This window comes from Zeus faber (assembly GCF_960531495.2).
Source record: "Zeus faber genome assembly, chromosome: 1".
Classification (NCBI taxonomy): Eukaryota; Metazoa; Chordata; class Actinopteri; order Zeiformes; family Zeidae; genus Zeus; species Zeus faber.
This window is the reverse complement of record NC_137193.1, coordinates 14,680,547-14,696,088: the sequence shown is the minus strand read 5'-3', so window position 1 is coordinate 14,696,088 and position 15,542 is coordinate 14,680,547. Positions and strand designations below refer to the sequence as shown.

General features: G+C 46.8%; 1 protein-coding gene across 1 annotated transcript in view; it reads left to right on the top strand.

Annotated features, from left to right (window-relative positions):
- samd12 (sterile alpha motif domain containing 12) overlaps nt 1-15,542 on the top strand; it is a gene marked incomplete at both ends in the record, with an annotated part of 127,689 nt that overhangs the window by 88,832 nt on the left and 23,315 nt on the right. The window lies entirely within an intron of this gene.

Genomic DNA, 15,542 nt, shown 5'->3' with positions numbered 1-15,542 from the left:
GGAGCCGCTTCTGCGCCTTGAAATACAGATTCGCCCTGAATCCAAAAATCTGCGATGACCTTCATCTGTGCCGCGCGGCTGATGGAATTTAACAAATGAAGGGGAGACGACTGGGCCCCGGATACTTTCTTCCGGAAAACGCTCAGGTTACATCTCTCTGGCTGCACACGCAGCTAATTTGGCCGATTTAAAGTTCAGAGAGAGGTTGGATGGCGTTAAACAAAGCCGCGCCGGGGCTTTAAAACCGCCTCTTTGTGAGCTCATGATCCAGACGTCAGGGCCTGAATATGAGGTATGTGGATCCTGAAAATCCATAATTATCACTTTTCAAAAGCCAAAAGATCCTCACAATCAATGGGTTCTGCGGGGGCCTTTCAGAGGAGCCAGACGCTGCGCCTCTTTCCTTCGGCTCTTGTTAATCGATGCTTGGCGGCGTCTCCGGGGAGCGGGTCGGGAGCAGACAATTGAAAAGAAAGACTCGTGTAATTAAGGAATTGCATTCAATGGCTGGTTAAAAAAAAAAAATTATATATATATATATATCTCTCCCTCGTCGTTGGGCAGATTATTGAAAGGTGAGGCTGGGAGGCTTAAAATGTGCAGTCGATACATGGAGCTGATCTAACGATGGTGGCTCAGGATATGACTGGCATCCCCCCCGTCAACATGGGTGGGGTTTTATACTTTATACTATAAATTTTTTTATTCCACTTATTCCTTAGATGCCACAGCTGATGAGGATGTGCAGGGGAAGGAGTGAGGGCGAGAGAGAGAGAGAGAGAGAGAGAGAGCCCAGAGGGTGGAGGGAAGCATACACTATATACACAATATACACTGTATACTATATACACTGTATACACTGTATACTATATACACGATATACACTGTATACGTCTCATCTCTTCACCGTTCTCAGTCTCGTTCCCGCAGTCTGTCAGTATTGACTACACTAGCGTTCGCGATGGCCACGCCCCCTTACCGTGAAATAACAGGGGTCCTCGCCTATCGACCAATTCGCTCAACGACCTGGTCCGAGGAACGGAACTCGGTCGTGAAGTGAGAAGTACCTGATTTACAATTGTGTTTCTACACATCATAGAGCCTGATCATGGAGAACGCCGCCTCCACTTCAACCCTAAAAAAAAAAATTAACGGTGGCGTAAAATCGGAGGGAGGACGACATCAGGGACCCCATAGAAGTAACTCAACGTTACGCGAGGTTGCCCAGTTGCCCCGCCACAGGCAACCAGATTCAGACCATTGTCGACCATTCTGGTGCGTGGTAAAAGCTGTTGACCTATGTAGCAGTTCCGCCTGCCACACTCCACCCAAGTGGTGTTTTCAGGGCCCTCCATCACAGAGACACAGACGATGGAGTAGAGACCACGCCGGTTTATTGTAGCAAGTGGGCTAGGTGGAACAAGCTGGGAGCAGATGGACACATGTCATGACAAGGGCTCCTCTCCTGTGGGGATGTGGGTTTTGCCTGTTGCTCGTTGATTGCTCTGGCGAGCAACAGGCGTACAGCCACCCTGGTCCTGGGCGCAATTACCTATACTCATGAGAGGTGTGGCCGCTTAAACCACACCACCCCCACACCACAACCTAATATTGAAACATGGATGATAATAATATGGGATCATCATCACCAAATTGTAAAATGATTAAAAAACAATTGCCAGCCATTTTGTCAGTCTTGGCAACCGAAAGCTGAGGCGAGGTTGCCAAGACTGACAATCTTTTAAGGTGTCTAGTTTGATTAGTTGCGGGAGGGGGAATTTAAATGGACCGGGGGATAACAACAAATTCCGACAGATAGACGAAAAACCCCATGTATAAATGAGGGGCTTTATTCACACATGGCCACCACGCGTTGCCATGGGATACGTGACGCGGGGCACAGTGAACAGCTCTATTGTTGGAAAGGAACCAGACAAAAACTAAAAAACTGTTGTGACGCAACAGATGAACCTGAATGAATCTGTGTTGCAGGCCAACACGACTCTCTTGCTGTGGGAAAACGCCCCAGAATCTGGTCCCAAATCATATTTCGATAGCAACTCCCGCACGGCTGAATAAACTTCACGGAACCGATCCGACACGGACGCCGCTCCCAGGTTCCAGTCCATCTCTCCGGGCCTTGATGACTCGTATTCTGTTATCGCTCCCGCCGCCCTTTTCCCCAGAAAGGAGAACACAATAGAGTGATAAATTGGGCACAAAAGGCTGACACATCCTTCACAGTGAGTGAGACAATGGGTATCACAGTTTGTTATGTTTGGCCGTGGGAGCCGTCCGTCGTTGTTCCCCAGCGGAAGGGAGCAATGGTCAGATGTCGGACTCAAAGCCTCAAAGTTCAGCCCCTGTGCTCTGACAGGGTGTCTGGAGGTCCTTAAAAAATCAAATGTCTGCAAATGTCTACGTTTCACAAATATTAGGCCTTGAAAGTCATTAACGGTTGTTAATTTCCAACATTTTATCTGATCCTTATTTATGCTTTTTGTCAAAATGAGTCTGCATCTGAGGTTATAAAACTCTGAAACCTCTGAACCTTTCTGAGGTGTGGGGATGATGTGGTTTGAGCAGCCACACCTGTCCTGGGTATAGGTAATTGGCGCCCAGGTTCAGAGTGGCTGTATACCTGTTGCTCATTGGTTGGTCGAACGAGCAACAGGTAAAACCCCCATCCCAACACACACTCAGGAGAGGAGCCCCTGTCATGATCTCATCATCTGCTCCTGGGCTTATTCCACCTAGCCCACTCTCTACCATAAGCTTGTGTGTCTGAAAACCCGTCGTCTGTGTCTCTGTGCCGGAGGTCCCTGAAAACCTCACTTGGGAGGTGTGTGGTAGGGGAAACTGCCAAGCTTTCCTTCGTACTTACCTGCCTCTATCTGATACTTACCACCAGAATATCCATTAGAACTAATTGGTGCCGGTCAACGTGTCCCGGAAGATTTCAATTTCCCGGACAAATGGGAGACGTTCCGATCAAATATTATCTGTATCTACTGGGCTTAAAAACAATTGATAGGCAGGCTATATAGATAGATAGATAGATAGATAGATAGATAGATAGATAGATGGATAGATAGATAGATAGATAGATAGATAGATAGATAGATAGATAGATAGATAGATAGATAGATAGATAGATAGATAGATACATCATCAAGGCATATCAATTTATAAAAAATTTTAATTAGAGGAAGTAGTACATAGTGTAAGTATTAAGTCAGTAGTAATGTTGGCATGGACGGACACCTGCACACCTTTGCATTCAGATCCAGTCTGCGCACTGTGCAGTGTCCGGCCTCTTCACCGAGTGTGGGTGTTATACATGTTATTCTCAGCGCTTCACAGGCATGTTGCAGATGCATTAGCTAACTTTTCTTTACAGGTCGCCCTGCAAATTAGCCCGCTGTCGTCTCTGTCTCAGATGTCGTCAGATGACCTTTTCCCTCCGGCTAGAGGGAAGCATGCTGCTGCTTACTTTTATCCCAATCTTCAGCCGACCACGTGGACTTATTCGCCACCTCCAGAATTACGGCCGGAGCCTCACGGAGCAAAGGTACTTATGCGGCTTATACGACTCCTGCTCGTGCCGTTTCCATCCAAACCAGAGGGCCGGATCTTGGCGCTGACCTTTTTCTCAACGATCCATTTTGCTCTGCCGTCCGTCTCTCTTTACCGCTCTTGTTCTGTCTCACGATGTCGCCCCCCCGCCCCTTATGTCTTGAACGTTCCCGCCTTTAATCTTGTTTCCTGAAATAGCCGCGTGTCTCGGCCCGCCTAGTCCAGTATCCGGAGGAAAGAGGCAATGCCCTGTCATCGCCTCTCTGGCCAAGTGGAAATTAACTGACAGGAAGAAATATAGTATAGCGAGAGAGGGAGAGCGCGCGGAAGCAAGAGAGAGTGAGAGACCAGGCGGCGAACGCAAAAAGGTGGTAGAACGAAATGATTGAGGCGGTTGCGGTTGTGACATTGTCACCCCAGAAGCAGATTACCTCTGTCTGCTTCATTCCAGGCCTTCCCTGATTGAAAAATCGACCCTTTTCCCTTGCTGTCGGCGGTGCACTCCCTTTATCCCACATCCTCCTCTCCTCCATCCGGCTCTTTCACCTCGCCCTCGGTGGCTAATTCGCCGGTTCCGTTTGGAGCGTTACTGAAGGGCCGCCGCTGCGGATGATTCCCGCGAGTGTCTCTGTGCCGACGTGTTGATGCTCATGTGCATCCTCGTTCCGTGTGTCATTCATGGAGGCCGTCGTCTTGTTTATTGGTCACGGGCAAATAAGGTGAAGCAGTGTGAAAGAAAGGGCAAAAAGAGACTCACAGGGAGATGGGTTAGAGCAATGGGGCAGACCTAGCGAGGCTGCTTGGGCAGCGGGCGAGCTCGGGGGAAATTTAACCAGGCAATATCCAAACCAAGGCGCCACGCTCCGCCACCCCAGCCCCACACAATTACAATACTATCTGACAAAGATATTGAGCGGAGGTCCCTTGCTATTTCTGTTGATACGCACACCCAACTACGGCCAAGGATTTGATAGAAAAAGTACCAAAAACTGGTATTAATGCCGTCTTATTGAAAAGCAAAGCCTGAAAGGCAGAGCGGGGCCGACTGCAGGAGAATACTTCTCCCCAGAGTCCTTGCCTCCATGATAGCAGGGCAGAGCTGGACAGGGACAGTCGCTAAAGCCATGGTTATTACTCATACTGCCCAAAGAGAAAAAAGGCTCAATACCTTAAACAGCAGGGACTACAGCCACACACACACACACACACACACACACACACACACACACACACACACACACACACACACACACACACACACACACACACACACACACACATCCAAAACAAAAAAGACCTCTTGAGACCTCAAGCACAGTCACAAACGCAGCTGACCGAAGCTCTCCATTATCTACAGACTTCCGTCTCCAAGACGAAGGCTTTGTTTGTGACAAATGTGACTCGTCCATCTTTGCCAGCTCTAAATGGTTCTCTGGTGACCTTACGCTGTGATTAGAGGCCTGTTTGAGTGAATGGAGTCTGGGTGAGCTCAGACACCCGGGCGGCGAGTTGGACCAGGGGAAGCCAGTCTTTTAACTGCCACTACCAGTGTACCGATGCATGAAACTGTTTGGTACTGAATTGTGGGTTTGAGGAAGAAGAAGAAGACGGTAGAAAAGAAGTAAAAACAAGTGATCATTATGAGAGCAACGTCAAAGGAATCCATCCATCTTCCGGCCGCCCCTTATAGTGATGCAGGATCTGCGAACGATTCGTTCATGGCGAACGAAAGATGATTGAATTGAGTCGGGGAGTCGGGGGTCACTCCGGCAAAACGGTGAATCTTCAACTCGCAAACTGAAAATAATTACTCAAGACTAAATCCAGGTCCAATGAGAACCCCATTCACAACTCAGACCCAAACCGGCTCTTCTGACCGGCGTCCACCGTTCAGGAAGTCCTCCCTCGCGTCACGCCGACTGAACCAAACGAGCCAAGGGTTGGAAAATCCAGCGACTCTTTTCACGGAGTGAAGAAAGAACCGAATCTCAAAAAGGAGTCGAAACCTTTCATCGCTGGGTTTAGTCGTCACCTCCAGAGTGAAAGCTGTTTTGATGAACACAGAGCTGCCGTTTCTGACTGAAATCCATGAGTTATCACAGCAGCCCGCAGTTTTGATCTTGCAACACGAAAGCTGATTTCCATCGGGGAAAAAAAAATGTTTTACTGGAATTTGTGGTTGAAAACAGTGGTTGAAAAACACAGATTATTTCCCGAACGACTGTGTGATTGTTGTGCCTGCTTCTGTGTCGTTCCTTATCCTCAATGCCGGCAACGCGCCCGTTTTTGTGGTCAATTTCTTCGTGCGAATTTCTGTCGGCGAGCCCTTTTGAACCCTCCCGACACACGTCTCTTTGAAGCCGACGCGGTGCTTTGAAAACAACCGCCTCCACCTCTGAGCCAGACGATTTACCGTGATCTCTGGGCATCCGTGTTTCACACTCCTGTCCTGCTGGGGGTGAAGTGTAGATATTGGCGTGGTCTAATATCTGCACTTTGCCTTTTCCGCGGTCACAGCAATCATTTTTTAGAGGACACTAAACTGTCTAATTCTCTAAACGCAGGTTTATTCTTAAAACTCTCTCTCTCTCTCTCTCTCTCTCTCTCGCCCCCCCCCCTCCCCCCCCCCCCGCCCCCCCTCTCTGAGTCAGAATAATTTGAGACGCCCGCCTCTATTAATATGCGGGAATTTTCTGTTGCGGCACAGCGTGAGAGAGAGCTTTTTCCATTTTCCTTCATTTCAATCTGTTCCAATTGCTAATTTCTGTGGAACGCTTTGTAAACTATGTCTTCTTTTTAATTGCTACAGTAATTGGGCTCATTATTATTAGTATTATTATTAGTATTATTATTATTATAACTTGATATATATATATCGGGCTGTCACAATCATGACATTTGAGCTGACGATTAATGGTCATACAAATAATTGCAATTCACAATTTAATTGTCTTTTTTGTTCTATTTATGCCACTATCAGGGCTAGAAGCCGATAATAGTGTCATAATATCCAAAATTGGGTCGACAGTTATTTTGCATGAGCCCAACTGATGGAAATGTACCTAATTCGCATTCTATTTCTTGCAAGATTGGTTTAAAATCCCCCTTAAATTAAGATAGGAAACATGCCATTTTGGACTTGAATTTTTAATAAATGATCACAATCTCCTCAAATATTTGCAATCAGGCTTATCGGGCAATCAGGTTTATGTAATAAATGTGACAGCTAATAATAATGAGAACCTTTCCTCCTCCCTTCCCGTCATCTTTCTGATAGTGATCACTCTTGTCACACTTGTCATGATCACATGACGTAATTAGGTGATTGTGTGTTTAGTCCAGAAAGACATGAAAGATTAAGATGAATCCCCCTCACCACCCATGAAAGCCAAATCTGAGGGAGCAGCCAAATATGTAAATATTAGTGCTTATAAATATAAGCTTAGTCACATCAAGGTGACTCAACTTGGCAAGGAAAGTCCTGTTGGATATTTTCACTGGGGATCTACTGTTCCACATTTAGAGCACAAAGTCGGCATCAGAACAGCCCAGGGACCAGATGTAATATCTGATAAAGAGCCAGAGAAATTGGTCTGGATTGCTGGATGGATTGGTCTGGATCGGGGATTTTAGGAGGATCCAACGAGCGGCTACCCCATTTCAGTTAAAAATCCTTCCCATCTTTCGACCGCGGTCTGTAATACAACGGTTGGTCCAAACCAGCAGGGCGAGTCGGGTCCTCATTTGGATCTTAGGTAGCTGTGACAATAGTATAGTAAGGATGATAATAATAATAATAATAATAATAAGAAGAAGAAGAAGAATTAAAAGAAGAACAAGAAAAATTATGGCATTCTACTACAACTACCACTAATAATAAGGATATGGTAATATTAGTAGTCCAAAATGTGGTAATAATATTAATAATTGTAGCAATTGTATTGTCATTATAACTGAAATAACTGCAAATGACAGAGAAAGATGTACATTACAAACACTGCACAGTTTTATATTCAAATAAAAATGCTAATTTTGTATTATTACTTTTAATTGGAGCCAGTGACAACCGTGCAATAAAAAATGAGATTTCATAATTTATTCTCACAACCTTTTTTTTACGAAGGCATCCTATCGCAAAGGAGACTCTAATGAGAGGCCTCCCCCGTGACACCCAGCGCTGGGTGGGTGTCACGGGGATGAGCATGTCCCTTACAGCACAGTGACTCGTAATATATATATATATATATATATATATATATATATATACTTTTTTTTTATGGTCTCGGAAAAGAAACATGAGACTCGAGGTCAAATATCTTTCCACTCAATCAGCCGTATAAAAGCGCAGCAGCCGCATGACGACAAGAGCCCGGGACGTGCAAATGTAAAACTAATGTATGATTCAGGGACGTCCCGCCATCAATAATTCACACGTGTGGAGATGCCGCATTGAAGTAGTCTAGGGTGCGTTTTTAATTTGGGAAAAACGTATGTGGAGCGTTTGGTTTCAGAGTTTACATTATTATATAAGAGGCAGCAACACACCGTATAATCATCTGGAATGAAATTAGTTTGAAAGGGAGCTGAGCTGAAAGTGCGCTTACTAATTGATGAACGCTTCCCCATCCTAACAGCCTCGTAGCATCTGGATTTTGAGGGGAAAATCACCAAGGGGCTCATAGACCAGCAAAAGTGTGTGTGTGCGTGTGTGTGTGTGTGTGTGTGTGTGTGTGTGTGTGTGTGTGTGTGTGTGTGTGTGTGTGTGTGTGTGTGTGTGTGTGTGTGTGTTTGTGTGTGGCTGTAGTACTTACATCTGGGAGTCCTTTGATCACAGTGCTCCCTTTGCCCTGCAGTAACCCAATTAAGTGTGTGTGTGTGTGTGTGTGTGTGTGTGTGTGTGTGTGTGTGTCTGTGTGTGTGTCTGTGTCTGTATGTGTGTCTGTGTGTGTGTGTGTGTGTGTGCATCCCCCTTGTGTCGGCTGCCCGATTGTCATGAGTACAGCACGAGGAACCCAACAATCCTGTCTTATATTATCAATACATACAGAATACACTATTTATTGATCGTTCTTTCCTGTGGGTTAGCTTTCCCGCTACTTCCTCACCCGCACCACCTCCATCAGCACCATCCTCGCCCTCATCACCGCCCTCACCAGCACCTTCTACTTCATTTCCCCCACCGCCGTAGTTGTCCTTGTTGCGCCGCCGCTCCTCTTCATCCATCACCCACTGCCACAATCTCACCAGAGTGCGGAGGCAGTGCGGGGAGAAGGGGGCCTGAGGACGTGCAGGGGGAGGATGCGGGAGGATGCGGGGGTGTGCGCTCCTTCCTCCGCCATCCGTGGAGCTCATCAAGGCTCAGCATGTGTTCCAGGGGAAGCCCCATTCACCCCCATTACCCTCTGCGGCACTCTACTGGAGGATTTGCAGAATGCCAATGGTGGCACCGCCTTCTGCCTGCCCCCTGCACCGCAATCTACTGCTCAGATCATAGAAGTAGTACTGGAGCTAGTGGTTGCATAGACTGGTTAACTAGTCAAAGTAATACCACAGGTCGAACCGCTGCGAGCTGCATTCGACGAGTCGTTCACCACGTAGTCCAAAAAATATATTTAAAAAAAAATCAGCTGCAATGCATGCACTGAGCGAGCTGAACGAACAGCAATACGATAATCATTGTTTGTAGACCCGTCAGCCATCATCGATTAAACTTATAAAGGGACACATTTCAAATGACACATTTAGGAAGAAATGTTGTATCTGTCGTTGTGGCGCCACTTAAGGACGCTTGTTTTCACCGAATTGTTCCAAACCTGTCGAGGTTCAGTTTGCTTCGACTTAACCCGTTGTTTCCAAGCGCCGCCTGTTTGTCGACGGTGTGTGGCAGGTCTGTCGAACAAAATGTCTTCCATTTTTTTCTCCACGTCATAGCTGCTTTCCGACATGATCAGACATTATGCGCGTTGGATACTTTTGTGAAACAATACAATGCGTCTTCCTGTCTTCTTTTTTATTTTATTTTTTTTATAGACAGGATCGAGTCGACTTTCTGAAAAAGTCAGCGGTGGTGCAACCACCTCGCGGTGGTATTCCCTGTACTCCCCCTCCGCCGTGTTGAAGATGAAGAGACGGAGCAGCAGGTGTTTACTGAATGCTAAACAAGGTCCCTGCTGCTCATTATGCTTCCCATAATGCCGAGGATTCGCGAGAAGATGATCTGAATATTGCAACAGGAGTGGGAGTGGGTGACGGTGGGGAATAGGGTGAGCCGCAGAAACCCGCCCGAGTGTGACCTTGGCTTGCGCGGGCTCCGATGGTGGTGTGGAGGCAGAGTGAGAACTCTCCTCGGGGAGCTCGGCGGGACATTAAAAATGAATACCCGGGCGCATCGCATTCCTATGAATGTGCACCGCGAGTGAAATGAATTAAGCGCGGCCTGCTCCAATACTATTCCTGCCAAAAAAAAAAAAGCAACAAAAAAAAAAAAAAAAAAAGATGGATGGCAGCCGATGCTGAGAAGTTGTTGCTTGGCCACCGCGAATTATTGGCGTTCAGGAAACCATCAATATGTGTATTGCACTTAATGTTCCCACTTCCCCAGTGATTGGTGACATACGGGGCTTTGTATTACCACCAAAGAAACATTGAATTTTTTTGACTAGGCAGAGTATGACTACACAGTAATCGTTAGTCGAAAGCACACACAGAAGCATTTTGGACAAGGCCGCTGGTACAACGCCGGCAGCTGGCGCTTTGGTCACGTTACATTTCCATTTCCTCATTTACCAAACAGCTTTTCCCGCTGTTGTCCGAAGCGACGTGTGACCTGTTAACAGCCGGTTGAACCGGTGCAGTCTACGAAGCGATCGGATCAGGTGAACATAATAAACTCGGACGAAGACTCGAGGGAAAAACCCAGGAACTAAGCAGGAGCCGTATTGCTCACTATGGGATGGCAACGGCTCCGCGCTGCAATTAAAGTGGCTGTAGTTGGACATTCTTGACCTTTTTGGGGGGTTCAGCTGAACGACCTACTCAACCCTGCCCCAGCTACGGCCACGCAATTTACCTGTCAGTCAATAAGTCTAACGACCTTTTGGGGGGGGGACGGATCAATGAGTTTTTTGGAGATTTCGGGATTGGCAAAACCGGCCCACAACTTGTGAAGATGTTGTTTTCTCACCCTTTTGTAGATCCCCGGATGGCACGTTCCCCCACTAAGGGGAAAACCCGTTTTGCTAACGAATGCAGATGAGATTTTGCTTTTCCCCGATTATTGATCTGATTCAGACCCTCCACGGAAGATCTACAAGTAAAAGGGTAAACTACGTCATTGTAACTGCTCCGTGCTGCCATCAAACTGGGTGGAGTTGGACATTTTTGACCTTTTTTTTGAGGGGGGGGGGGTTCGGTTGAAGGACCTACCCAACGGATCGGCCGCGCATTGAGCCGGGAAGTGTTGGATGTTGTGCTCTCTCCGTTTTGCGGATCCCTGGGCGGCACATTTCCATGTTAGGTGGAAAAGCTTTTTCCTTAAAGAATGAAGATGGGCTTTTGGTTTTCACCAGTTATCGATTTGATTTTGACGCTCTCCCGTAAAATAACAGGGATTAGAATGTAACGGGCCCCATTCCTCATCCCGTTTCAAACCCTGGACAATCTGCCTCTCTGTATTCCATGTGAAAGAGGTTTTGAATCCCGTTAAGGGGTGGTGGAACTGTCCAATGGATGGATGCTGTGGTTCGAATCCCATTAATGGTTCGACTTCCATTAAGGGGTGTTGGAAGCGTCCAATGGATGGATGGCGTGGTTGCCGGGTAGAACTGGTGGTTAATCCCACGGAAATGGATTAACAACAACAACAACAACAACAACAACAACAGAAGGGGGAGAACAGCTATTAGTTTTCCCTCCGTACAGCATCCCCCCATTCCTCGCTGTCATCTCCAGCGTATTCATTCTTCCTCTTCTCCTCCCTCACCGCCTGTCTTCCTCTCTTCCAATAGTCTCCCCTCCATCTCCACCCTCGCCTCTTCTCTCAGTCTCATTTTTCAGCATCGTTCCAAATTATCCTTCATTCATTTTATATCCCCCTCTCTCCATCTGTCTCTCTCTCTCTCTCTGTCTCTCTCTCTCTCTCTCTTCTTTCTCTTTCTATCATCCATCTATCCATCCATCCATCTATCCCTCTGTCTATCTGTCTGTCTGTCGGTCTGTCTGTCTGTCTGTCGATCTGTCTGTCTGTCTGTCGGTCTGTCTGTCCGTCTGTCTGTCGGTCTGTCTGTCTGTCCGTCTGTCTGTCTGTCTGTTTCTCTCCTGCTTTCGCTCTCTGTCCCTACTTCACCCCCCTCACCCTATCTCTCTCCCCATTTCCCTGTCTCTCGCTCTCTCCCTCGGTCTCTCTCTCTGTCTCTCTCTCTCTCTTCTTTCTATCATCCATCCCCCCATCCATCCATCTATCCCTCTGTCTATCTATCTGTCTGTCTGTCTGTCTGTCTGTCTGTCTGTCTGTCTGTCTGTCTGTCGGTCCGTCTGTCTGTTTCTCTCCCGCTTTCGCTCTCTGTCCCTACTTCACCGCCCTCACCCTATCTCTCTCCCCATTTCCCTGTCTCTCGGTCTCTCTCTCTGTCTCGCTCTCTCCCTCGGTCTCTCTCTCTGTCTCGCTCTCGCTCTCTCCCTATACATCTATCTCTCCTTCACGGTAGCTCAGGCTGATATTAGACAAACCAATATGTGACTTCTGGCCTGATGGAGAATCACAGCCACACTGTCACACCGCCTTTTCTCTCTCTCTCTCTCTCTCTCTCTCTCTCTCGTGTGTGTGTGTGTGTGTGTGTGTGTGTGTGTGTGTGTGTGTGTGTGTGTGTGTGTGTGTGTGTGTGTGTGTGCGCCTGTGTCTGTGTTTTTGTCTCTCTTGTGTGTGTGTGCGTGTGTGTGCGTGTGTGTGTGTGTGTGTGTGTGTGTGTGTGTGTGTGTGTGTGTGTGTGTGTGTGTGTGTGTGTGTGTGTGTGTGTGTGTGTGTGTGTGTGTGTGTGTGTGTGTGTGTGTGTGTGTGTGTGTCACCCTGTGGCCAGCCTCCGTCCCTCTAATTCCCTTTCTAGATGCTCCAGATAGCGCTGCTCTGGGACGTTATTCGTCCAGACTTGTGTTTCAGTGGAACTTCAATTAGAGCCGGCTGGCTCTGGGGAGAGGCGCGGCTGCCTTGCACCATCCATGCTGCACGCAGGCACACACATACGCACATACACACACACGCACACACACAAACACACACACACACACACATATACGCACGCACTGTATTCCCTCTGCATGATGGGATGGGCTCCACGCTGCACGGCACTAGTCCACAGAGCACAGCAGGATGGACAGGAGTGGACATGCACACACTGTGGGGCAGGACTTTTCAACTTCAACAGCAAGTCGGCCAGATAGAAAATCACTGGGGGCTCGTGGGCCACGCAGAATACTTTGTCGAAGAATGGCTATGAATAACTCTAGTAACAGTAATGTTAATAAATATATTTCTGCATGGAATAAACTAGGCACGTGCATCCCTTTTCTTTCACTTTGGTTGTATCATTATAACAAATTCCAGACAGCAGCAGGTCCATTTAGAAAAGTGGAAAAAATGATGGTTTCAAGGCTTGATACAGAAGTGCAAAAATTTGCATCTTTAAAACCAAGGAGACATGAGGTGTTTTTCTGACACGTCCATATCCACAAATGTAGAAAAAACGATGAATGTAATAAAAGAGTATCCATCACACTAACAGTAAGTAGGCCTGTTTATATTATGCTTCCAAGCCTACATAAGGTGCTTTTAAAACAGGGCCATATCCATGAATTTAAATGCTAAATGCAAGATGAACATATTGTAAAACAGTATCCATCAGACTGACAATAAATGGGTGTGTTCATGATTCATTCAAAAACAGTCGTTATTTAGCAGATGTAAGTTTACGTATCCGGCCCGTGGGCCACTAGTTGAATAGGCCGGCTGCAGGGGTTTGCACGACTTCTGTTTTCTTTTGTCATGAAAGTCCAACGATCACATAAGAGCAACATAAATGGAAGAAACTTGATAGAAACACCTTCAGTACTATACACAATCGACAACAACAACGCTGCTATTGGAAACAAAAGTAAAGTTGAACCAAAATGAACCTCAACTGGTTTGAAACAACTCCACGGAGAGTTCCCCACGGTTTCTTTACTTCTCCCGCAGTTACAGCCCTTTAGCAATGTGTCCTTAAATGTATCGTTTGATATTTGTCCATTATCAGTCTGTGTGATGGTCGAGTCAGCTCGAAAGCTCAGGAATATCACATATCATAACCATTGTTTCCCTCGGATTTGCCTTATCGCTGTATATACTGCTGGCTCAGTGCTGCCTCCTATGGCCAGGACTTGTATTGCAGTCGACTGAATGAAACTAAAAGTGTTAAACGACTTGTCGTCGTCAGCTAGCGGCGTTTGACTTGTGGTACTGAGGTTGTCTGGTCGAATACTCTGTGCAAACCCCGAGCACGCACCCACACCTTCACAAAAAGTACTCCTCTAACGTTAGGCACATGCATATCCACTGACTCACCTGCATCAAAACAGACACACGAGTGCTCCGATTGCCCGCTACTCAGTTTGTTTTAGGAGGTATTTGTGATTACCGGGGGTCGAGTAATACCTCAACCTCCCGCCCAAAATTACATTTTATTGAAGCGGTTCGACCGGAAGATCCGCGCCGATGCACCTACAGCACCGTACCCCCCGGAAACCGAAATTGCTCAACTTCATCATCGTTGGCTGCTCGCCGTCCGCATTGTTGCCAGCCCTTATGCGGATATATTCACACATTAATCACGGTGGCATCTCATATTCACCAACTTATCTCACGCCGTGCGCGGAGCGTCTGCTTCTCCAGACGTCGGACTCCTTCGCCCCTGGAGGAGGAAATGCACTTTATCCTGAGAGCGGGTGCGAAGGGAGGAGGGAGATTTTCCCTCCAGACGAGCCCGTCAAAATAACGTATTTTACGGCGCTTCACCAAGAGGAAATGGAGTTTGGACGAGATTTGGAGACTATCCTGGTGCGGTATATACAGTGTGTGCACTAAAAGAGTTCACAAAATAGGACCCATTGGCGTTGGAGGCGTCGGCACGAGGACATATCAAGAGCTAAGCATCTAAATGTGTTTAAAGAACATATATACTGCATAGACACAGATATACTGCTTATGGATGCATGTGGCAGAGAGATTGTAAACTCAAGGAAATGTTGTGGTCCTCATCCAACCATCCGCGTTCTCGAAGCATGTTTATTTTAACAATTTTATTTAATGTCTTACGGGAAACAAAAACAGAACAATTTTTTATCAAAAAAAAAAGACATTCTTTGAAATATATACAGTATGTTTTCAATGATTTGGAGGCCCACTTGCAGTACCGTCATGGGCCACGAGGTGGCCAGAGGACACAAAGGTCTGTTTGGTAATCACTTGCCAATATGTTCAAGTTCAAGTTCAAGTTCAAGAGATTATTTGTCACATACATATACATACGGTCATACATATATGCAGTGAAATGTCATGACACCTGGTGATTATGTTGACATTCATGATGGTTGTATCCACAGTTGAGAAGGGAGGGTGGCCCATCATTCACTGTATTATAGTTACATTAACTGCGGCATCGAGGAGGATAAAAGACACAATCAGTTCTTTTTTTTGGGCCGGTTGTGGCGAGCAAAAGCAGGAGAAATCAAAATGCCGCTGCAGCGTCGGCAGGGGATATAAACCGCCATTTACGGCATTCCTGGGTCGGTGTTTCTGGATTGGTTTCCAGGTGATATATGCGGCCGAATGTACAATAAACTCCGGTTGCGTGGATGTGAAGCTCTTCATCCGTCTTTTTACTTATTCTCTCCTTTTTGCTGAGCTGTCGTTTTGAAATAGCAAAGCAAACCCCGAG